General features: G+C 44.9%; 1 protein-coding gene and 1 pseudogene across 3 annotated transcripts in view; both read left to right on the forward strand.

Annotated features, from left to right (window-relative positions):
- CTDSPL (CTD small phosphatase like) overlaps positions 1-23,170 on the forward strand; it is a 104,772-nt gene that overhangs the window by 12,870 nt on the left and 68,732 nt on the right. The window lies entirely within an intron of this gene.
- On the forward strand, positions 6,729-9,627 carry LOC129147147 (uncharacterized protein C3orf38 homolog; annotated as a pseudogene).

The following is a 23,170-nucleotide window of genomic DNA, read 5'->3' on the forward strand; positions in this document are numbered from 1 at the left end:
TAGCTCATTTTGATTCTGAGTAGCTGCTTCAAGATAAAAACTGAAAGGTCTCTTTGTAATTATAATTTGTGTGAAGGCTATTTGCCAAAATGTTTTTTAAACCCTGGTACTTGAAGCACTTTCAGAATCGAAGAGAGCTGGCTCAGCGTTTGATGACTAATACTATCCTTACCTTTCAAAATCTGTATTTAACCTCCTCTTCCGGTGTTCCAGGGTATCTTGAAGAACAAACTGCTCCACCTTGTCAACGTGGCTCGAATAAGTGTAGCCTTTCCGTACCAGAGAGAAGTCAGAATTCCAACAATGACTCGTACTGTACTTTAAATTGTGTGTAAGGTCTCCCTCTGCGTCCTGATCAAGATTTAGCTTTCGTGCTTAGCATCTCGTAAATTTGTTCTAAGTACTTGGCTGACTTCTGTTCGAGTCAGACACCAGTGACTTGAGTTCCATAGACTTCAGTCAGAGCCCTGTTTCCTTTCCCCATTTGGAGGAAATGGCTCGAGGTATTTTTGTTCTGGTTAGACTCGAGCAAATGCATTTCATAGCAGTCATCAAACAAGTGTATAACGCAGGTAGCTATGGACTCTGTCGAGTGTAGAAGCACTTACTGGGGAGCATTAATTTTTCCGCTCTGCAGTGTACCCTGATTCACTACCATAGGCCTGACTTCTCTCCTTGAACTTGAAGTCTTTTATTCAGGTGAAGTTAAATGCAATAAAAATTATTACTTTTGGTGTTACCCGAGGTTGCAGCGTTCTGTGTGTTTGGACAGACTCACGCAGCACCATCAATATAGAGAATATGACCTGTGCCCCTTGGCTGGTACCGTCCCTCCCCACTCAGCCCCCAACAATGACTGGTCTGTGTTCTTTTCTCTGTCACTTTCTGCCTTTTACAGAATGTCGTCTGAATGGAGTTGTTACCGGAGAATCCAACTCCCCTGTGGCTTGTGGGAGTGAGGTTCTTGCCATAGCTTCAGAAAAAGAGTTTTCTTAAGATTTGCACGGGAGGGTGGGATGTGGATAAAGATTTTATTGGCGTGGAGTTACATTTTTCGGGTTTCCAAGTCCCCTGCCCCTTAGGCCAGTCCTGGACAAGGTAGGGCTGGGGTTCCAGCAGAGCCCGAAACAAGGGCAGGGGCCAGCGCTTCCTTCCATGTTGCAGCTGGGTGTCGTTCAGCATCTAAACTGAAGTTCATGAGTCCACGTGTGGAGTCCACTATGGCCGTGCGCCGTGTGGGCACAGGGGAGCGTGCCCCTGCCACAGGAACCGCAGGAACCACAGGAGCCCTGGAGCCTAGAGAGAGAGTGGCTCCTTTGTCTAGTGTGTATATGTTTAGACTAGAAGCCTGGTGCATGAAATTCGTGCACTAGGGGGAGGGGGGTGGTCCCTCAGCCCAGCCTGCGCCCTCTCACAGTCTGGGAGCCCTCGGGGGATGTCCGACTGGATGGCTTAGGCCCGTGGTCGGCAAACTGTGACTCGTGAGCCACATGCGGCTCTTTGGCCCCTTGAGTGTGGCTCTTCCACAAAATACCACGGCCTGGGCGAGTCTTATTTTGAAGAAGTGGCGTTAGAAGAAGTTTAACCCTTTGCACTCGCTTGCTTTTTTCTCGATTCCTTTATTCTAATGCTAACCGTGTCAGGTCACACTCGACATCCGAGTGCAAAAGGTTAAGTTTAAAAAATCTGGCTCTCAAAAGAAATTTCAATCGTTGTACTGTTGATATTTGGCTCTGTTGACTCATGGGTTTGCCGGCCACTGGCTTAGGCCCATTCCCCACTGCACTCGCCAGCCGTGAGTCCGGCTTCTGGCTGAGCGGTGCTCCCCCTGTGGGAGCGCACTGACCACAAGGGGGAAGCTCCTGCATTGAGCATCTGCCCCTGGTGGTCAGTGCGCATCATAGTGACCGGTCGTTCCGCCATTCGGTTGATTTGCATATTAGCCTTTTATTATATAGGATTTTGTACACTTGCAGTGGCCACACTCATCCTGGCCACTAATGTGTCCCCAGTTATGACTGGCAGACGGGTAGGCACCTTTCCACGTCGCTCAGGCCTTACTGGGCGTGCTTCTCAGCTGCCTTTGTCCGGTCTCTTTCCCCGTTGATCCGTGAGGAACAGACTTGGAAAATGTTAAATGCAGCCTTTTGGCAAAGCTATAGAGATGGCACGCCTGTATGGTAGTCTTCCCTCTCCTTCTTTTCTGTTCAGTAATGGCCAGGTTATTACAACGGCATCCTTATCACGCAGGGTGTGGCTTTTGAGTTTGGGTTCTTTCCACGTAGGGTAATACTTTTGAAATTCATCCAGGGGTTGTATGGGTCAGCAGTGTGTTGCTGTTGCTGAGTACTATTCAACTGTAGGGATGGACTACAGTTTGCAAGTGAAGGTTTTAACTTTATAAAAAAAAACCTGCAAGTCGTTTTCCAGAGTGGTGGCACCATGTTGCATTTCCAGCAGCAGTGTAGGACAGTTCTAGTTGCTCTGTATCCTTGTCAGCTCTTGGCATTATCCGTTTCTTATTTTAGCCACTCTAATGGGTATCTAGTGGTTATCTTGTTATGGCTTTAATTTGTATTCCCCTAACAACTGATAGCACTGAGATTCTTTTTTATGTCGTCTGCCATTTAAGTTCTTTGGTGAAATGTCTATCCAGATGGTTGCCTATTTTTTTTAAAGTTGGATTGTTTCATTTCTTATTATTTAGTTTGAAGGTTGTTTATATATTCTAGATACCACAGTACTTTGTTGGATTTCTGCAAGTATTTTCTCGCAGTCTGTCATTTGTCTTTTCATTCTCTTGGCAATGTTTTTTTTCCCCATTTTTAAACCATTTTCAAGGGTACAATTCAGTGGTTTTAAGTACATTCAGATTGTGCAACTATCACCACCATCCATCTCCAGTACTTTTTTCATCTTGTGAAACTGAAACACCGTACCCGTTAAATAACTCCCCATCCCCCCACCCCACCCCAGCCTCCAGCCCCTGGCAACTGCTATTCTTTCTCTCTCTGATTTTGAACACCCTGGTATCTCATATCAGCAGAATCATACAGTATTTGTATTTTTATGATTGGCTTATTTCACTTAGTGTAATATCCTCAAGGTTAATCGATGTCAGAATTTCTCTCCTTTTTAAGGCTGAATAATATTACATTGTGTGTGTGTGTATGTGTGTATACATTATAATGCATAAATATTTTACATATTATGTATTTTTATATGTGTGGTTTACAAAATATACCACTATTTGCATATTTGTTCATCCCTCAGTGGACACTTGGATTACTTGCATGTTGAGCTATTGTGAATAATGCTGTGAACATGGATGTACAGAGAGTGTTTGAGTCCCTACTTTCCGTTCTGCTGGGTGGATACCCAGGAGTGGAATTGCTGCATCGTATGGTAACTCTGGGTTTAACTTTTTGAGGAGCAGCCACACTGTGTTCCACAGCAGTCGCCTCATTTTCTATTCCCACCAGGTCCACAAGGGGCTAGTGTCTCCACTCCTCACCAATACTTGGTATTTTCTGTCTTTTTGATAGTAACTATCCCGATGGGTGTGAGATGTTAAAGATGTGTTTTGAAGAGCAGAAATGGAGGTTTATTTGTTTGCATATGGATGTCCAGTTGTGTCCACATCCGTTATTGAAAGGACCATTTTTCTCTATCGTATTGCCTTTGAACCTCATTAAAAATCAATTGACTGCATACGTGTGGGTCTATTCTGGACGTATTCTCTCCTTAAATTTTGATCAGCCTCCCTCATGTGAAGCAGTGCGAAGCTTAATATAGCACCAGCCCTCCCTCAGAAGTAACTTGTGGGTCATGATTGAAGCAGAAGAGAAGATGAAGACATTTTGCAATCTGGCAGGGCAGGCTTACTCTGCAATTTGCAGGGGTGGGGGGTGCGGGCTCCGAAAGATAAAACCTATGGCTTTCTCCACTCTTTTTTTTTAGGAACGAACCCAAACAGATTTTGTATAGTATATCTTTTTCAGGTTTAAAATCGGGGCTGAGACTTTCTTCTGCAGAAAGCTAACACAGAGGTACAAGATGAGATAAATAAGCATTTGGATTTAAACTATAGGCTCCCGTAGTTATACAATAGTATAAAAATAACGACTATCTTGATGGAGGCTAAGAGAACAGAGGAATCGAATATCACTAGAACCGAAATAAATGTGCTGAGGTCCCAGCTGCACAGAGAGGGCCTGGGCTCAGGAGGGTGTGGGGACACCTTTCAGGCTGTTCACAGATTTCTGCCGGGGGGAAAAAAGGAGGTGCGTCTACGCCCTAAAACAGTAGGGAAGGGCCGGGCTCATTCACTGGTAGCGGGAGTTCTTTCGCCACCAGTTCAGTAACCCGGGTGTAACTCTTCTGGGAATGAAACCCTCATCCAGGGAGTGTCGCCCGGTTTGTATAGAGAGCACAGTTCTGTTTGCCCCTCCTATGAAGACGTCCCTTAGACCCGTGGTCGGCAAACTCATGAGTCAACAGAGGCAAATATCGACGGGACAACGATTGAAATTTCTTTGGAGAGCCAAATTTTTTAAACTTAAACTTCTTCTAATACCACTTCAAAATAGACTCGCCCAGGCCATGGTATTTTGTGGAAGAACCACACTCCAGGGGCCAAAGAGCCGCATGTGGCTCGCGAGCCGCAGTTTGCCGACCACGGCCTTAGACAGTACTGTCGAGATGGCCAGGGTCTCAGAAATGGGAAAGAACGACCGGGCACATAGCTCACATTCTTTTCTATCTTCCTACCTCCCGTCGGGGCTCTCGTTCCCGCTCTTCCTCGGGGAGGCTGCTGGGTGTACATTTCTAAAGCACAGCTCTGATCGCGTGGCTGCCTGATCACGCTGTGTTTCAATGGTTGCCCGTCGGCCCCCAGATAAAAACATGACATTTCACAGCTGCAGCCCTTCAGGGCCTGGCCCTGGACTACCTTTACCGCCTTTTCTCGGGGCATCTCCTTTCATGCAGTAATGGACGGCCTGCTGAGCCCAAAGAGGCTATGCTTTTTCACTCCACTGGCCATGTACTGGTCCTTCTTCCCGGGATGGCTTTTCCTTTATGTGCCTCATGGATTCCTCGTCATCCTCTGAGATCCAGCTCAAAGGCCACCTTCTCTCGACAGCTCCCTGCACTGCCTGAGCAGGAGGCAGTGAGTAGAGGATAATGTTCAAGGGCACAGGCTTGGGTTTGAATTCCAGCTCCATCACTTACGAGTTGTGTGGATTTTGACAAGTTACTTAATCTCCCTGAGCCTTGATTTTAGTTTATAGTTTTTAAGATTTTTAGAGAGAGAGAGGGAAATATCAATGTGAGAGTAAAACATCGATTGACTGCCTCTTGCAGGCCCCCAACTGAGGATTGAGCCCACAACCTGGGCATGTGCCCTGACCCAGAATCAAACCAGCAACCCTTCGGTGCACTGGATGACACTCAACCAACTGAGCCACCCGGCCAGGGCTGAGCCTTGATTTTATAAGAGTAAATACCTCAGGAGGTTATTATGATAATTAAATAATATAATACATATGCATTATATAAGTATTTAATAACCATGTGTTCATATTAGTATTATCTTTAACTCATTGATTCAGTAAATATTTATTGAGCACCCACTACATGCTCTTCACCTGTACCAGGTGCTTGGGATGCACAAATGAATGAGACCCGACCAGCCACGTATTGGAGGTGCTCGTGTGCAGTCCTTTAAGAAGAAGGTTTGCAAAGCACCATGGGAGCTACCATTTATTTTGTGGCTACCATACGCCGAGCACTCACGTGTGCATCTCAGTTCATCCTCCAACAACCTCCAGCTGGAGGTGGTATCATTCCCGTTTCACATCTGTGGACACTGGCTCTCAGCGAGGGTAGGTAGCTTGCCTATGTGATCCGGGGATACCTACCGAGTCGTACAGGCAAGAGTTAAACCCAGCCTGCCTGACTCTGTCTAAAGGAAACTTAGGAACTGTCTGGAGGATTTTATAAGCCCTTTGAGATTTGCATCTTGAAAGGCACAACCATATTTTCCCAAAAGATGCTCCTTTCTGCTTCTGCCAGAGGCAGCGTGTTCCGCGGGATCACTTCTAGGGCTTACCCGAGATGACAGGCCACGCTTCCTTACAACTCACGTTCTGTTGTTCATATACCAAACGCTGTTTCCTCGAGTCTCGCCATGAACTCCTCAGCCTCTTCCATATGCACCTGAACAGTAAACAGGAGAGAGCTGAAAGTTCATAGGCAAGGTCAGGAACCCAGTAGCTTTTCTCGCTAGAATTCTGGAAGAGGTGGTAGGCTTCACTCATCACTTACACGCTCTGTCCAGGTGTGTAAGTAAAAGCAGCGTTTTAAGATGTTTTTAGTTTTCCGCAACCAGCTGCCTTGTGGAAGGTGGATGTTCCCGGTGTAAACGGTGGTGCCCCCCTAAAGTGAGATCCGTGGGACTCTGCTCTGCCCTGAACAACTAGTTGGAGCAACTCGTTTACAGATTGGCCTCATTGGCGATTCATTCTGCCCAAAGGTGTGGAATACCCGAGGCGCTTTGGGGGGGACCCGAAAGGCACTTCCAGTGCCTGTTGCCAAGGTGCTGGCCCCATGGACCTACAGGAGCGACATTATTGTCATCATCCTCTTCCCCCTTCCTGGGGGTCAAGTTGTCAGGGCTCAGCTGCCCAGGTCCTAACCTGCTCGGCCTTCTGGATGATGATGAGATCATGGATACTGATGAGATCATGGATAACGATGAGATCATGGATACCGATGAGATCATGGATAACGATGAGATCATGGATACCGATGAGATCATGGATAACGATGAGATCATGAATAATGATGAGATCACGGCCCTATGCGACACCATCACCAACCGCCTGGTGCAGCCTGAGGACCGCCAAGATGCCATTCGTGTGATATTCGTGCACAGTCAACTGTAGGAGAACTTCTGAGGTGCACAAAAGTCCACCAAGATGTCATATTTAAGTGCTTGTCATCACAAGGGGTTATTATACCTCCAGCTCCTGAAAAACAGTCTTATCCAGCATGCAAAGGGTTACTGGAAAAAAGCACCTACATCTGAAATTGAAGGAAACCCCCGAGCCAGTTAAGACCTCTGAGGACATTAGACTCTTTCAACAGCAGGAGAAAGAAGATTTAAAAAAGCTGGAATAGCCCGGCTTCTGTGGCTCAGTTGGTTGAGCGTCCTCCCATGCACCAGGAGATCGCCAGTTCGATTCCCGGTCAAGGCACATGCATAGGTTGTAGGCTGGATCCCCAGTAGAAGGCATGCAGGAGGCAGCCGATGGATGTTTCTATCTCCCTCTCCCGTTCTCTCTCTGAAATCAATAAAAACAATTTTTTTTAAATTTTAAGCTGGAATAGTTGATTTCTATTGATTAGGAGAAGAATCCTGTCAATGGTTCTTTGAACTTCTTAATTCTCAGAATACTTTTCTTGGACCCCCTCAACATGATTGGGGGCCACAGCACCTCTGCACAAAATGTGATAGTCTACCAAGGAGCAGAAACTGTGAGCCTTCGTCTGCTGTCCCTCGTGAAAGGAGGACATATTGTTTTCAATGCCAACCTTTATTCCCACGGATTGAAATGTGCTTCTTCTTCCCATCACCTGGCTGTGGTTGGAGTTGCTGGGACTGTCCACTGAGGGGAACACTTGTTTGGGCATTTTTTAACAAATTTTTTGACTCATCTGCTGCTCTTTTATGGAGAATACTTAGAAAATCAAATTTATTGGTCTGAGAATTATTGTAGAGACTTGCTTCCCTTGCTCCTGGAACGTTAATGAAACCAGCTATTCATTTGAACCTAGTGATACAGAGGCCTTTTATAACGTAATCATTTGATGTGGTACCTACGAGGTAGGACATGATATAATGTCAGGCAGGCCTTGGCTGGCGGAACTGGACCCGCCTTTATGTGGTGGAAATGAGACGTTGTTGAGCAAAAGAGAACTGAGTTTACTAGTAAATTACCCTGTAAAGCATCGAGCACTGATGTCAGTCCACACAGAAACTCTCCCAGGTACTGCATGGGCATATTTGAATTGAAATACCTTTTTGGACTACAGACTTACATATTATGCGAACACTTGCCTCTCTCTACCTGAGCTGCAGCAGATGTTCTGAAGGCTTAATGCAGTTCATCAAATAAATCCCATGGTAGATATTTTAAAAGAGATGTTTTTAAGAAGAAAAGCGTGCTAACAAGGCTCTTAAAGATGTTTGGATCCCATTGCATTGGTCATAGTTGTTAGTGGCAAACACATACTCCACTTAAACTATTTTAGTCTGAAAAGAGTTTGTCTCAAGAGTTTAGTGGCTTGTAGATCACCTCGGATGGCCAAACAATCACATTTGGCTGTTCTCACAGCCAGGAAAAAAAAATGCTTAATGGTACCTTAGCACTATTCTAGCAAAAAAAGACACTGCTGCCTCCACCTGCTGAGGATTGAACCTAGAAGCTTCAATATAACAGCACTTATTCTCCCTTAAACTTGGTGCTCTCTTTCTAGGGAATACAAGAAATAAAAGAAAACCAGTTCTTATAGGTGAATTTGACTCTTTAGGTATATATATTTATGCTCACTCTAGGAACTGAGCTGAGATCTTGTTAAAAGAGGTCTTATAAAAACAAAAGCCTAGATAAACAGATTGAGGCATGTTTAAACAATGAAATCATTTATAACCAGTAAAAGGAATAAACTAGAGTCACATCTGTGCATATGCTTACAATGGAAAAATGTAATGTTGAACCACAAAAAGCAAGTTCCATAATAACACATAATAATAACACATACAGTGGGATATCATACATACAAAGTTTGAAAACTTGCAAAAACAGTTCCTATATAGTATATGGATATATGTATATGTTATAAAACTATAAAAAACATCCTTAAGAATGGTAAGTTCATACTAGTAATTATTTCTGGAGAGGGAGGAAAGAGAATGGGATCAGCAAAGGGTACACAGGTAGCTTCAGTTGTATTTTTAATGTTTTGTTCTTTTATGAACTATTTTCTTGAGACAGATAAAGCAAAATGTTAAGATATACTAGATCTGAGTCATTGGGTAGCCTAACATATAGTTGTTTGTTATATTTATTCTCTGTACGTCTCTGTATGTTTAAATATTTTATAATTTTAAATATTCTGGACTTTTGAGTATTAAGATACATTTATTTTAATTAAGTATTAAGATACATTTTTTTAAATATTACCTTTTTAAAATATATTTTATTGATTTTTTACAGAGAGCAAGGGAGAGGGATAGAGAGTTAGAAACATTGATGAGAGAGAAACATCGATCAGCTGCCTCCTGTACACCCCCTATTGGGGATGTGCCCGCAACCAAGGTACATGCCCTTGACCGGAATCGAACCTGGGACCTTTCAGTCCGCAGGCCGACGCTCTATCCACTGAGCCAAACCAGTTAGGGCAAAATATTACCTTTTTTCCATAGAGAGGAATTAAAAAGAAGTGGTGAAAATGCAGTTACTGAATTCCGTCAGTTCTCTTCCCTCTAGGAAAGTGTTCGGGAAGGTATCCAGAAAACTGTATCCAGAAAACTTGGTCATTGAGCTGTCCAAAGGGGCGTAAGCGACCCTCAGTGCTCGCTCCGGCTTTGCCAGGTGTGTGAGCTGGAGCCAGAGCACACCCCGGCCCTATCATGTTTCTCTCAGGTGACCTTCCAGAGGGTGTCATGCGTGCTTGGTCTGGAGCCACGTGGGCTTTGTGTAGAGTTCTGACCACAGAAGTCCATGTTGGTTTAAAATGTTCTGTTTACAAACGCGTAGTCCAAGAGCTGGGATGTCATCAAAGGAATGATTTGCTTGACTTGCCAATTCTGCCCCGTTATCGTGGGAATTCACGGGGAGGACTAAAGGGACTGAAATGTTCAGTGAAGTCCTTTCTGTTAAGCAAAGTGAAATCCCATTGGAAGGAGAACAAAGAAATGTGTGAAATGCAGAATCAGGAGGAGGCCTCTTAAAAGAAATCAGCTGAAGGAGTATTTGAAGGCTTGTGGGTCCCAGCACAGAGGCCCCACCGAGATCTGACCTGCTGGGATTCCCGCGTGGACTGAGCTCTGCTTTCCCAGGGGCTATGCTGCCTCCAGCACCAGTTTGTTTGTTGGTTGGTTTGTTTTTTCAGCACAGGAATTTTGACATGGAGGCCACAAATCCCCCAGTGGTCCATGAATAGACTTCAGAGATAGTACATCTTCCTTTTTATTGACCTCTGACTAAAATTTAGCATTTTCCTCCGTTACGGAGGTAACTGGCAACAAACAGCTGTGGTATTAACAGTGCCTGTACCTTTATCTTTATGTCCAAAACAGACCGGTCGGTGATTTCCTTCTCTTTGCATGTCCTTGTGAGGTTTTGGTGTCAATGTTATGCTGGACTTAAAAATAAACTGGAAGAATTTGAGTAAGGTTGGTGTTATTTCTTTCTTCGGTGTTTGGCAGAATGCATTGGTGAAGCCCTTTGAAGCCTGGAGGTGTTTTTGTAGGAAGGTTTGAAATATAGATTTAATTTACCTAACAGAGGCGGGCCTATTCAGATATTCTATTTCTTCTCAAATAAGTTTTGGCAAGTTTCTCTTTCCGAGGAATTTGCCCGTTTCATCTACATTCTCAAAACAATGGGTGAACATTATTCAAAATATCCTCATCTTTTTAATGACTGGAATCTGTAATGCTGTCCTCTTTTTCATTTTTGATATGAAATGAAATTTGGAAACATTGCCAAACCTTGGGGCTCTTAAGGACAACCATGGATATAGGAGTTTAAATTAGTTCAATCTTTCTGGAAGACTGTTTTGCAGTGTATATCAAACATTATAAAAAAATAAGTATATTGTACCCAACAATCCCTTTTAAGGAATTTGTCATAAATAAATAGTTTCACGAATTCAAAAATATTCAATACAGCATTCTCTACACAGCAGAAAGAAAACGCTACCTGTAAACTAACAGGGGATAGAGAAGTCAGTATGTTGTTTACTTTCACCAGAATGCCTTTTGAAGTTACAAACAGAGGACTCTGAGATGGGTCAAGTGCTGGGGAGATATTGCGGGCTCCCCAAAGCAAGTCATAGGAGAACATGTGCAGTGTGACCTCCGCTGTGTTAAATACATACTTCCACATGTGAATGTTTACATAGGAAATAACTGGGAAGCATGGTCATCGCATTCCTAGGAGCGGTTATCTGTGAGGGGTAGGACGTTGGGTAATTGTTTTCTCTGTGCTCGTCTGCACTGTTGAAACTGTTTGCATGAACATGTGTCGCGTTAACAGCTCCAGCGAAACTTTCTGAAGAGCTTGGCAAGTAGCAAGGAGATGAGAGGGTGTTAGGAGGAGGGAGTGTCAAAGCATTTTTCTTGCATGATGGCGGAGAGCTTGAAGTCTACAAGAAAGAAGGAATTATCAACCAAGTTAATCCTCTAGAAGGCTAGGAAGACACAGAAATTAGCCTTAAAGGGACAGGACAGCCTATTTTTCCAGAGAGAAGGAAAAGATGACTGGAGGCATGCAAAAGTTCACAGCTGAAGAGAAGGGAAAATAAGAATGTTCATAACGCATGGCTGCCGGTATCTTAGTGAAACAAGGTAAGATCATTTGCCATGAGTGGAACGTGCTAAGGGTCTCCAATAGAATTGGCAGTAAGATTGGGGTTCAGTGGGGTGTGGGCAGCTGAGCTGACCTGGGTGCCTTACTTGTGTCAGGGAGCCCCATGGTATGCTGGGCAGTTTTTCTCTCGTCGGTACCAGGCTTAGCAGAGCTTCACAGGATAGTGATGAGGGCCGTTTAAATAATTGGCCTCAGAATCCGGGATGCTTGGCAGGAAAGTGAAATCGAAGGAGAACCAATGACTGGATATTTAGTTGGAATCTGGCTGGACATCCAAGAAGTCAGAAGACGGGGGTGTCCACGGTCAACGTGGGGTCTCAGAGCTTGCCATGTTATATGTGGGGGGCGTGAAGGTCTGCTCGGTGGCCGTGGGTGTACAGGAATGGTCAGAGAAGTTGGCTGGTCAGCGGGTTGTGATGCTGGGAGGTTCAGTTGCCTTCCTCTCGGATGGCAGCCTTTCCCAGGATGATGACAGGAATTCTTTGGGAGAAGAAGATGTTGAGGCAGGTACCATGGGATTGGCTCCAAGGAGAGAAAGAAAGCTAACTCCTCAGAGACTGCTCGGTGAAGAGAGAGGTAGAGTCCTGGCCTGGAGCCACTGCGGGATAGCAGGGAGTTTACTGACCTCAGGCCAGGACCCTGGGCTGCCCGGCCGGCGTGGCTCAGTGGTTGAGCATCAACCTATGAACCAGAAGGTCACGGTTCGATTCCCAGTCAGGGCACATGCCCAGGTTGCGGGCTCATCCCCAGTGTGGGACTTTGCAGGAGGTTGCTGATCAATGATTCTCTCTCATCGTTGCTGTTTCTCTCTCTCTCTCCCTCTCCCTACCTCTCTGAAATCAGTAAAAGTATAATTTTTTAAAAAAGCAAAGGAGAAGGAATGTTCTGCAGAAACCTCCCAGCAAAAGGACAAGAGGTATGGGGTGCAGAGAAGTTGGTTAAAAAAAAAAACGAGAAAGGGGGTTCTTAAAGAGAAACAGACTAGTGAGAGGAAGGGTTAAGCTGCCAAGGGATGGAGATTAGTTTGCTGGTTTCCCAAAGGAAATGCTGAACTGTATGTTTCTCTTTCTTATCACAGAGCAGTATCAGCTCGCTGCAGAGAGAACAGAAACTACAGATAAGCGAAAAACAAAAACAAGTAAAACTAAAAGAACCATAACAACTACCCAGATCCCAGGGCCCCAGAGCTCTGCCACTGACATGTCCTCCCCTCCTGTTCCCACTGCCGCAGACGCAGGTCCGGGCCACATCATCTCAAGAATAGGCTTGTCCCCTGGGTCACACGTGTCTCCCTCGCTGAGTCACCAGGCCTGTCCCTCCCACTTTTCCCATCCTGCGTGGGTCGCCCGGTCTTCTTCCCAAAACACCGCTTTCCATTGTCGCTACATCGCCTCCCTGGCTTTCAGGGGCTTCTGAAACCTGGAGCCGTCTTCCCTGCCCACCCATGTTTCCGAACCTTTTCCTTTACTCAGACCTGCTTCACTTCCCCCCCACTCACTCCCCCTCCACCCCCACACCTGGTCTCTCCCCTCGCTCTGATGCCTGGCCTGTCAGGATGACCACCCCAATCCGGATTCTCCCCATTGTCAAGGCCCAGTGCCCTACTCCAGCCCACACTGACTGGTCATTGCCCTTCCAGGTCCTCACTTGGCCACTCCTCTCAGGACCTCACCAGTTCTGTTTAAGCAACACTCAGGTTTGGTGAGGATACTTAGGTAGGAAGCGCAGGATTCCAAGCGGGGAGGAGCGTAGTCCCCTGATCGTACTGATGGGGTGCCATCGTACAGACTCACAGAGGCCAAGGGGTGTCCCCGATGTCCACCCGCAGGCTCTTCATAGAACTGAGACTAGAGCCTGGGTTCTCAGGCCTGAATGCTACTTGTTGAATTGAATATTGCTTTTAAAGGACAGCTTTTCTCCGATGCCTGACCTGCAACCCCAGAGACCCACAGCAATGGGTCAGCAGTGTTTAGAAGACAACAGAATTGCCTGGGGTGACTTCTAAACATCTAGACTTCTAAGCCCAATCGTGGGAAACCCTGGTTCAGGAGGTCCAGGGTCGGACTTGAGTGTCTGCGTTTAAAAACAAAACGAAACGCCCGGCGGTGCTGGTGTGGCTCAATGGCTGTGTCCACCTGTGAACCCAAAGGTCACCGTTGGAGGCAGCCGATCAGTGATTCTCGGTCATCATTGATGTTTCTATCTCTCCCTCTCCTTTCCTCCCTGAAATCAATAAAAATATATTTAAAACCAAACCAAACAAAAGAACCTCCCTGGATGATCCTGACAGAGGGAGCCCATGGATCAGCCTTGGAGACGTAGAGCTCAGACCTTTGGTTTTGCTTCCTTTGTGAGTTCCCTGATCCGGGCCCCGTGGACACTACTGCTTGTCTGAAGCTTCCGGTCTCAGGAGCCGGCCAGGGTTACCCCACGTCCACCTTCCCATCCAGGAGGTACCAGCACCAGCTCAGTGCTGCGGCCCACGTACCTCCTCAGGCATGACTGGCCTGGGTCCCAGGAGCAAAACTGTTTTCCAAAGTACTTGGGGGCGCACCTTGGCAAAATAGTGAGTGTAGTGGCATTGTTGGAAACACTCCCGTTTGCCAAGGTGTCCCGAGCACCTGCAGCGTGGATGCCCAGCCTCTGTGGCCTGCCAACTGCCCATGCCACAGGACACCCATGTGCCCAGAGCTCGCCAGCCCCCAGCACACGGAGCCCTGGGCCAGGATGGCAGGGAGCAAAGGCACTTCGCATGGTGGTTAGGGTGAGACTCGGGACACACCGCCTGCCTGGGTTTGTATCTCAGTTCCGCCATTTCTAGCTGCATGGCCTTGGACATCCTTCTGCCGCCTCTGTTGGCTCATCTATAAAGTGAGGCTAGAAATTAAAAACATCATATAATTATAAAAATAATTCCTGTCACAGGATGGTTATGAGGATAACAAATAAATGCATGGAAAGCATTTGAAATCGTGTTTGGCACATAGTAAGTGCCCAATAAGGGATTGCAATTCATATAATTATTTCATAAAAACTGGGATGAATTTATGAGACTCTAAAGAGGTGATTCATTGCTCTACACAGTTATCGGTCTGCAAATTAGCAATTCCCTCCTTGTTGCATATGAGCATGGATCAGAGGAATAGCGAAAAATGTAGTTATAGCTCCTCAGAATGTTTCCAGAACCTCTGAGGACAATTAAAATATGCTAGGCATTTTCTAGCAGGAAGGTCAAGCCTTGCATAATGGAAGAAATACACAGAAGTTCAGCATGCTGGTGCTTTGATAAGGTGGCAGTTACATAACGGGCTGCAACCACGCAGACGAGCAGAGCCGCGGGTGGGAGAGCGGCTGCTCTTAAAAGATGGAGTGAGGGGTGTGATGAATGACGGACAGGGCAGCAGCTGCAGCCTTCATCAAGACTGATTCTGGGAGGTTTGGCTCAGTGGATAGAGCGTCAGCCTGCGTACTCAAGGGTCCCAGGTTCGATTCCCAAGGGCATGTACCTTGGTTGCGGGCACATCTCCAGTGTGCAGGAGGCAGCTGATCGGTTTCTCTCTCATCGATGTTTCTAGCTCTCTGTCCCTCTCTCTTCCTCTCTGTAAAAAATCATAAAATATATTTAAAAAAAAAAAAAAAAAAAAAAGACTGGTTCTGGGAGATCCGTGCCTGCCCTGTGCCAGTTTGGGGGGCACATGTTGGCTTGACAGCGGGAAAAACAGCTCCCGACATTCACTGTCAGGCTAACACCTATGGGAGGTGTGAACGTGTGCCTTGCATTGGCCATGCTGCCAGTGTTTTCTCCTTGGTTGTGTTCTTAAGCTAAAAGTAAGATCGCATCAGTCTCTAAAGTGGCACAAAGCTGAATTCGTCTCTGAAATCATCTGTTTTATCAACCGTTTCTGTAAAAAACTCAACTTGTAGCCTGGCTCACATGACTCAGTGGTTGAACGTCTACCTAGAAACCAAGAGGTCACGGTTCGATTCCCAGTCAGGGCACATGCCTGGGTTGCAGGCTAGCTCCCCAGAGAGGGGTGTGCAGGAGGCAGCTGCTGATCAATGATTCTCAGCATTGATGTTTGTAGATCTCTCTCCCTCTCCCTTCCTCTCTGAAATCAGTAAAAATATATATTAAAAACACAACAACAACTCGACTTGTAGAGTTGCCAAAGCATCACCATCCTGTGTCACGTCGCCAAGTTAACCTTGCTCGGTGCTTCAGACTTCGTGGTGCCATACCTCAGATTCCAAGCACGGGAGGGCCCTAAAGGGTATGAGAAGGCAGGTCCCAGTGGCTCATTTCTGCTGGGGATGGGAGATGCTAGTCCGTGAGCACCTAGCCAGTGATCTCCCGTGCTAGCCACTAAAGTACTTCTTAGACGGCCCTATTTGAATTGAGCAAGATTTCTTTAAAAGAGGGCTGACTGATTTAACTAGACTGCTTGGTGTTTGTCACCACGTAAGGCTCAAACTTCTAGAGACCAGCAAGCCATTTTGTTTCTGGAACCATCATTAGGCCTGGCATCATCTTCATCTCCTAGGACAGTGGTCGACAAACTCATTAGTCAGCAGAGCCAAATATCAACAGGACAACGATTGAAATTTCTTTGAGAGCCACATTTTTTCAACTTAAACTTCTTCTAACGCCACTTCTTCAAAATAGACTCGCCCAGGCCGTGGTGTTTTGTGGAAGAGCCACGCTCAAGGGGCCAAAGAGCCGCATGTGGCTCACGAGCCGCAGTTTGCCGACCACTGTCCTAGGAGGAGCCAGAATAGTTCATTTGTTGCCCAAACTTCTTGGAGATGATGCTCCAACCAGGGTTCTTGAGATCCATGGATGGGGAGGGTGATAGAGGGGGCTGCTGCCAGCCAGAGCCGGCTGAACGCTGTGGCTCCGCCTCAGCACTCGGTAGCTTGCTGTTTGCCTTAGCAAGAGGTTGCTGTGAGTCCCTGGAAACGGATGAAGCCAGGAAAACCTTGTTGGATTGAAAACCATAATCTTACCTCCAGGTCTCGTACACGGAATAATTTTTAAATATTTACAACGAGAGCAGAATGTGAGATGGATATATTCTTTTTTATTGCTGCCTATCCAAGCAACGTGGGGATTAGGATGCTGGCTCGATGGCTGGGTGGCAGGCAGGAGCCAGGAGGCCCTAACGAGCTACAACTTTTTTTATTAACGTAAGACCCCCTTGACACAGGAGGTGGACCACTCAGTGCTGTGCAGGAAGGATGATGACTGAAGTCTCGCCGAGTACATGTGTGTCAGGCATTATTTGGAATATCAAACTTGGAAATGTTTTATCATCCAGTTTTCTAGAAGTGAGTATTTGAGAACAAGAAGGAGACCCCGGAAAATAAAAGTATAACTAACTTAAATTATTTTCAAATATAATAGAAAGGACGTAGAACAAAATCAGTGAGCTTCCAAAGGTAAAGTGAGAAGAGGAAGGGAGAAAATAGAGGCGAAATCAGAAGTGAAAATGTTCAATGGCAAGTCTAGGAGTTTCAATATCTGACGAATAGGAGTTCTATGGTGAAAGGGCACAGAAAATAGAGAAAAGGAAATTATCGAGGAAATAATAAAAAGAAACATTTCAGGACTGAAGGTCAAAACTCTCTGTATTGACAAGTGCTTTAAATCTAAAGCCCAGTCCCGTGAATGGAAACACACACATACACACATACACACGCGCGCACACACACACACACACACACACACACACACACACACACACACACTTAACGCACACCAAGGCATTTTATCATCAACATTTAAAACTCCAGAAACAGTGAATGATAAAAGCTTGGAGGAGGGAAACTTGTCACAAATAAATGAATGAAAATCAGAATGATGTCAGGGTTCTTAACTTCAATATTGGAAGCTAGAAGATAATAGAACGAAGTCAACAAAATTCTAGGAGAAAACTTTTTTCTTTCTAGAACTTGATACCCAGCTGAACTTTCAATCAAGTGTGAGCATAGAACAGAGACATTTTTAAGTCGGCAAGAACACAAAATTTTGCTTCCTGCAGATCCTTTCCTAGGAAACAGCCAGAACAAATACTTTAAGGAGCGGAGAAGAGAATTCAGAAAGCAGGAACCAACACAATGTGTATGAAATAGGCCCAGTTACTTTGAAGGTCACAGATTATCTGATGCAATTGGCCATTTGGAAAATAATGTTTATATATAGTGATAGTTCCGATAGATTGTTTGGGGGAAAATTCAAATGTAAGGGCATAGGGAAATAAGCAAGTGAAATAAATATGGAAGTGTTAATTCCAAGGGGAAAAATGTACAAGGAAAAAAAGAGTCAACTCCTTGGCTTTATGGTGAACAGTTCTTTATCATAATACTATAAGGAATGGGGAAGTGTGGGAGGTGGTATGAAAAGCTAAAATCTAAACCATTATAAGAGGCAGTTAATTAATGAAGGATAAATAGATAAACCAAGGAATGGCAATATTAACATATTATTTGGTTAAAAAAAGGCTGCAAGCATTGAAAGTGTTTGCCTCGGGGCAGTGTTGTTTCTTTTTTTTTTTTAACTTATTTCAGTATTTTTGAGCAATTTCATTTAAAACCTGATTTTGTTTTCTTTGATAAAAATGAAAATTAATTTTTAAATCAGATAAAAGGTCAGAATTTTGGCCATCCGTAGGAAGCGCGAGCCTGTGCCAGCTAACCAGCTTTTGCCACCACCAGCTTCGCCGTCGTGGTGGACGGTGGCACACTATCAAAGTCGTGATCGAATCTGGACTCCCTGTCTCCGGGCTTTTGGTCACAGGATATATCCTCCCTGTCCTTTGGCAGGTGACCGGGCCGTCTCCTGCCAGAGTCATACCAAGTTTCAGATGAGGTTGGAAGGCTGAGCAGGGGTGTGTGCCTCACCACAGGAAGGGAGGAAGAAGGAAGGAGGAAGGAAGGAAAGAAGAAGAAAATGCCTGCATGGATGGATTTAGAAAACAATTTGCCACTTTGCTATCGAGACAGCTTCAGGGAAATTCTATCTGAAATGCACCCACCAGCTGACTATGGCATCAAGTGACGATTTTGCAGCTTTTCCATCTGAAGCTTGCTGGCGTGACTCAATAGTGCGTCTCTAGGCCAGCCCCAGGAAGCAGAATTAAACGGGGGGCAGACCAGGCTGTCCCATTCCTGCCCCTGCTCCCAGGCTGGAGTTGAGGTGCTGTAATACTAAAGGTTCCAGGCTGGCCCAACCCAGTGATCCATATAGAGCACATAGAATGGGCCAGGTTACCCTCCAGCCTCACCCCTCACCCGGGGTGGGCGGGGGGGGGGGTGACCTTCTCTCCAGCCCTCACCACTGCTGACTGCTGACTGCAGCTCAGCCTTGTCCGTAAGTCTGGGCCCACCTCCGTCCACACTAATCCGTCTGGGCCCACCGAGGCTGGTGGGATTGGACCACCCAGATCATGGCAGTACTCAAGCAGCCACTCACTTCTCTAGACCCTCCTTCTGTTGGCCACACTCTCTGAAAGAAGTGATTGTCCAGGGAAGAGCCTTTCTAATCCTCCACACAGGTGTGCAGGGCACCAGGCCAGACGCCAGCGAGGAAGCAGCTGCTTGTGTCGACGGGCCTGCGTTAAAGCCCAGACTGTCCCCTATTCCAGGCCCTTTTATAGTGGAAACGGCTGTACCAGCTCCTGGTTGGGGAGGACCCCTATACTTTCAATTAGTGGTAACGTAGCCTGTTTATGGAACTGTTTCCCTTTGAAAAGAAAAGGATCTTTTATTTTTTAGGTAGTGAGCCATTTTTTAAAATCTGTTTTATTACACAAGCATGTTTATTATATGTTTATAATAGATTGAAGCAATACAAAAGAATGTTAGTAAAAGGATAGTGTATATGTAGTACAACTTTGTACACTATATTTATGTATATGTGTGTACATATATAACATACATGTGTACACACATGTATTTCACAAACATCTGTAACTACACGTTATTGCTCAACAAAAATGAGACTTTTATCTATAAAATGGAACTTGTTTTTTCTGTTTACGTGATATATATATATATGTATATGTACATATACATATATATATATCTTTTTATATATAGATCTGTCTCATACTCAGAAATATTCTTTATACAGATACACTTTGATTTATCTCGCTTCCCTACTGTTGAATGTTTAGATTCTCCCAGGCTTTTGATGTTATTAGTGGTGCAATAACACCCTTAACTCTGAAGTCAGACAGCCTTAGTTCCGATTCCAGATACCCCCTTTACTTACTTTGTGTCCTTTAGCAAGTTATTTAAACTCTCTGTGCCTCTGTTTCCTGGCCTGTGAAATGGGGATAAAATTGTCCTTGCAATATCCCCATGAAAAAAAAACAAAAACCTAAGTAAAATGATATGTATATACATATAATGCACTTAGCATGTTCTAATAATGATAATTATCAGTTCTGAGTACTTACTATTAGCCAGGCATCATGCAGGTAAACAAATACCACACTGTTTTTATGTGTTAGCCTTATACCATGTTTTTAATATCTGCAAAGGCAAGTACCCCATCTTCCTTATTAAAATGACATTCGCTATTCCTGTTCATTTACTCCTCCAGGTAAATTTTTTAAATCAACTTGCCACCTACTTCCCATCAATATGACAGGTGTTGTTTTTTTAAATGCCGTTGGCATTTTCAAGGGTGTCTCTACCCTTGAAGGTTGCCAGAGTAGACTGACCCTTGGACTTGAGTCACACAGACCCGGGTGTTCATGCGGTGTCCCGCCAAAGCCACATGGCCATGGGAAGGTCATTTAAATGCTCCGAGCTTCCCTGCCTGTGAAATGGGAGGGACGGGCCTTCCAGGAGTCGGGGAATGTGGTAAGAAAGCACTGCCGACACGTTTATTGAGTGCCTGACGCTAACTACACGTGCTTGCTTTGGAGGCAAGTCTCTTTACTTCATCTTCAGGTCCCTCGTCATCAGCCCCGTTTTCAGTGGCAGAGCCAAGATGATCCTCAGTGAAAAGCGTTCGTGTCAGAGCAAGAGCCGCCGTGTGTGAGCAGGGTGAGGTCCGAGGCCCCTGCTTCCTGTGCGAGGCGAGCGGAGCATGGACGGCCAGTGAAGACTCGCAAAGGGGAGGAAAGGGAATGGGAACAAACAGAGGCCACCCCCCGGTGCCGGCATGTGCCACCGGCCATGGAGTGGACTTCCTGCGGCAGGATGCGGCTGACCTTTGGAGAGTCACTGTCTGGGTGAGGCTGCCCTTTAGCAGGACAGAGCACAGCTGTTGTTTAGATGTCAGAGGCTCGCTTAATAACTTTGTTTGGCAGCCAGCTTGGGATGGGAGCAGTTTGGAAAACAGTCTGCTTTTAGGTTGAAGGAAGGCCCGTATGAAGGGAATCTTTGTTTTGTGTTACCAACAGGTTGTTTTGGTAATCCTCCTTAGAACAAAAATGAGCACTTAGCAGCAGCTTTAAAAAGTATTAAGGGACCTCATAAAAGTCAGAGCAGATGTGCAGGAGACGGTCACACTTCCAGACCTCTCTGGGGGACTATTTCTGGACTAACAAGTCCAACAAATGTGTTAATTCAGGTTGAGATTTTCTTATGCAAATATTGACTCGGTCTCCATCTTTGCAGTTAATTCTCCAGCTTGAATGTGTTCTTTCAGGAGAATGTGCCGATATGTATGTTTTCTTTCCTCCTGCCTAATAGTTTGCCCACCCTTCATTTTGAACTCGTAGCAGGTGAGTTTTTTAATGGTCAGTTCTGAATTCTTTTCCTAGGTCTGAAAAATGCTTATAGGGATGAATTTAACCGTTCCTTCATTTTCCTACTGGCATAATTGTGGAGAAGGAGAGAGAAGAGACAGACACTTGACTCCAGAAAATCCTGGCAGAATGTAAATGACTCTCAGTCTTAGATCAGATTGCATAAAAATAACTTCTAACCCACTATTGAATATTAAAGAAAAACGGAGGACAGATTTTGTTGATTCCTCCCACCCACCCACCCAGTTCACATGATATTTTAATTACCATTAATTTAAAAACATGTGTTCTGAAGTTTATATGAATTCATGTGTAAACTGCTACCTGGCTAATTTTTAGTATAAAAGTAAAAATTTTGACTAAAACACATAACAAATATAATATATACTTACTTCACCTACATTCTTGAAAGATATTTTCACCGGATATAGAATTCTGGATTGAAGTTTTTTTCTAGATGCATCTTCTGGCTTCAGTGGTCCCCAGAATTTTTGTTACCTTTATGTAATATTATCATTTCTCTCTGGCTGCTTTCAAGATTTTGTTATTTTTATACTTGGGTTTTCTTTGTATTTATCCTGCTTGTAGTTCATTGAGATTCTTGAATTTGTAAATTTAGATTTTATACCAGATTTGAAGAACTGACAAGCCATTATTTCTTCAAATGTTTTTCTACCCCATTCTCTTTCTTCTCCTTCTGGGACTACAATTACACCCATGGTAGACTTTATTTGTCCTAAAAGCCTGAGATTCTGTTCAGGTTTTGGTTTTTTTTTCCCCAATCTTTTTTTTTTTTCTCTCTCTCAGTTCTTTAAGTTACATTATATCATCTCCATTCTGTTCAGCTCATCCAGTGATTTTATTGGGGGAAAGTTTTACATATTGTTGTTGTTGTTGTTGTTGCTTTTAGTTCTAGAACTTCCCGTTGGTGTTCTTTTATGGTTTCTGTTTCTCTGCCACTGTGCAGGCCACCACACGCATACATGGTTCAGGAGTCAGCCGGAAATCTAGGCAGAAGTTTTACACAGAACTTGAGGCTCTTTCTTTCTGACTATATGTTTTCTGGGATTCCCTCTTCACTTTCTATTTCACATATCCTTTCCTGCCATTGGGCATAATTATAATAGCTGCTTAAACGTTCTTCTCTGCTAATGGCTGCATCTGGGTTATCTTGGGATCGTTATTGTCTTTTTTTTTCTTGAGGATAAGTTGCACTTTTCCTATCTCTTTGCTTAATTTTTATTGTACTTTGAACATTGCACTATTACGTTATGGAGACTCTGGATCCTGTTCTTCTGAAGAGGTTCATTTGGGAGCAGAGTGAGTTGTTTATTTTGGGTTTTGCCTTAGCCAGCAATTAGCTTTAACCACAAACTCTGTCTCTTGGGCAGCACCTCAGTTCTTGGCTCAGTTATTTTTTCCTTCTCTAGGTTGCTCAGAGGCCACCGCATGCATACATGGCTCAGGAGTCAGCTGGAAATGTAGGCAGAAATTTTTACACAGAATTTGAGGCTCTTTCTTTCTGACGCTATACTTTCTGGGATTCCCTCTTCCCTTTCTAGTGGCTGTGGTTGTCCCGAAATCTGTCTCCCAGGTATGCATGCTTTCTATTGGAGTGTCAGCCACCCAGCGTGGCACCACCGGCAGCCTGCTCCCAGGAGTTAGACCAGCAGGTCTCCAAGGCCCCTCTGGCCCTAGCGTTCTCTCATCAGGCGGCCGCTTGAAAAACTTGTTGCCCAGATTAAATATTTC

Source organism: Eptesicus fuscus, chromosome 18, assembly GCF_027574615.1.
Source record: "Eptesicus fuscus isolate TK198812 chromosome 18, DD_ASM_mEF_20220401, whole genome shotgun sequence".
NCBI classification, from domain to species: Eukaryota; Metazoa; Chordata; class Mammalia; order Chiroptera; family Vespertilionidae; genus Eptesicus; species Eptesicus fuscus.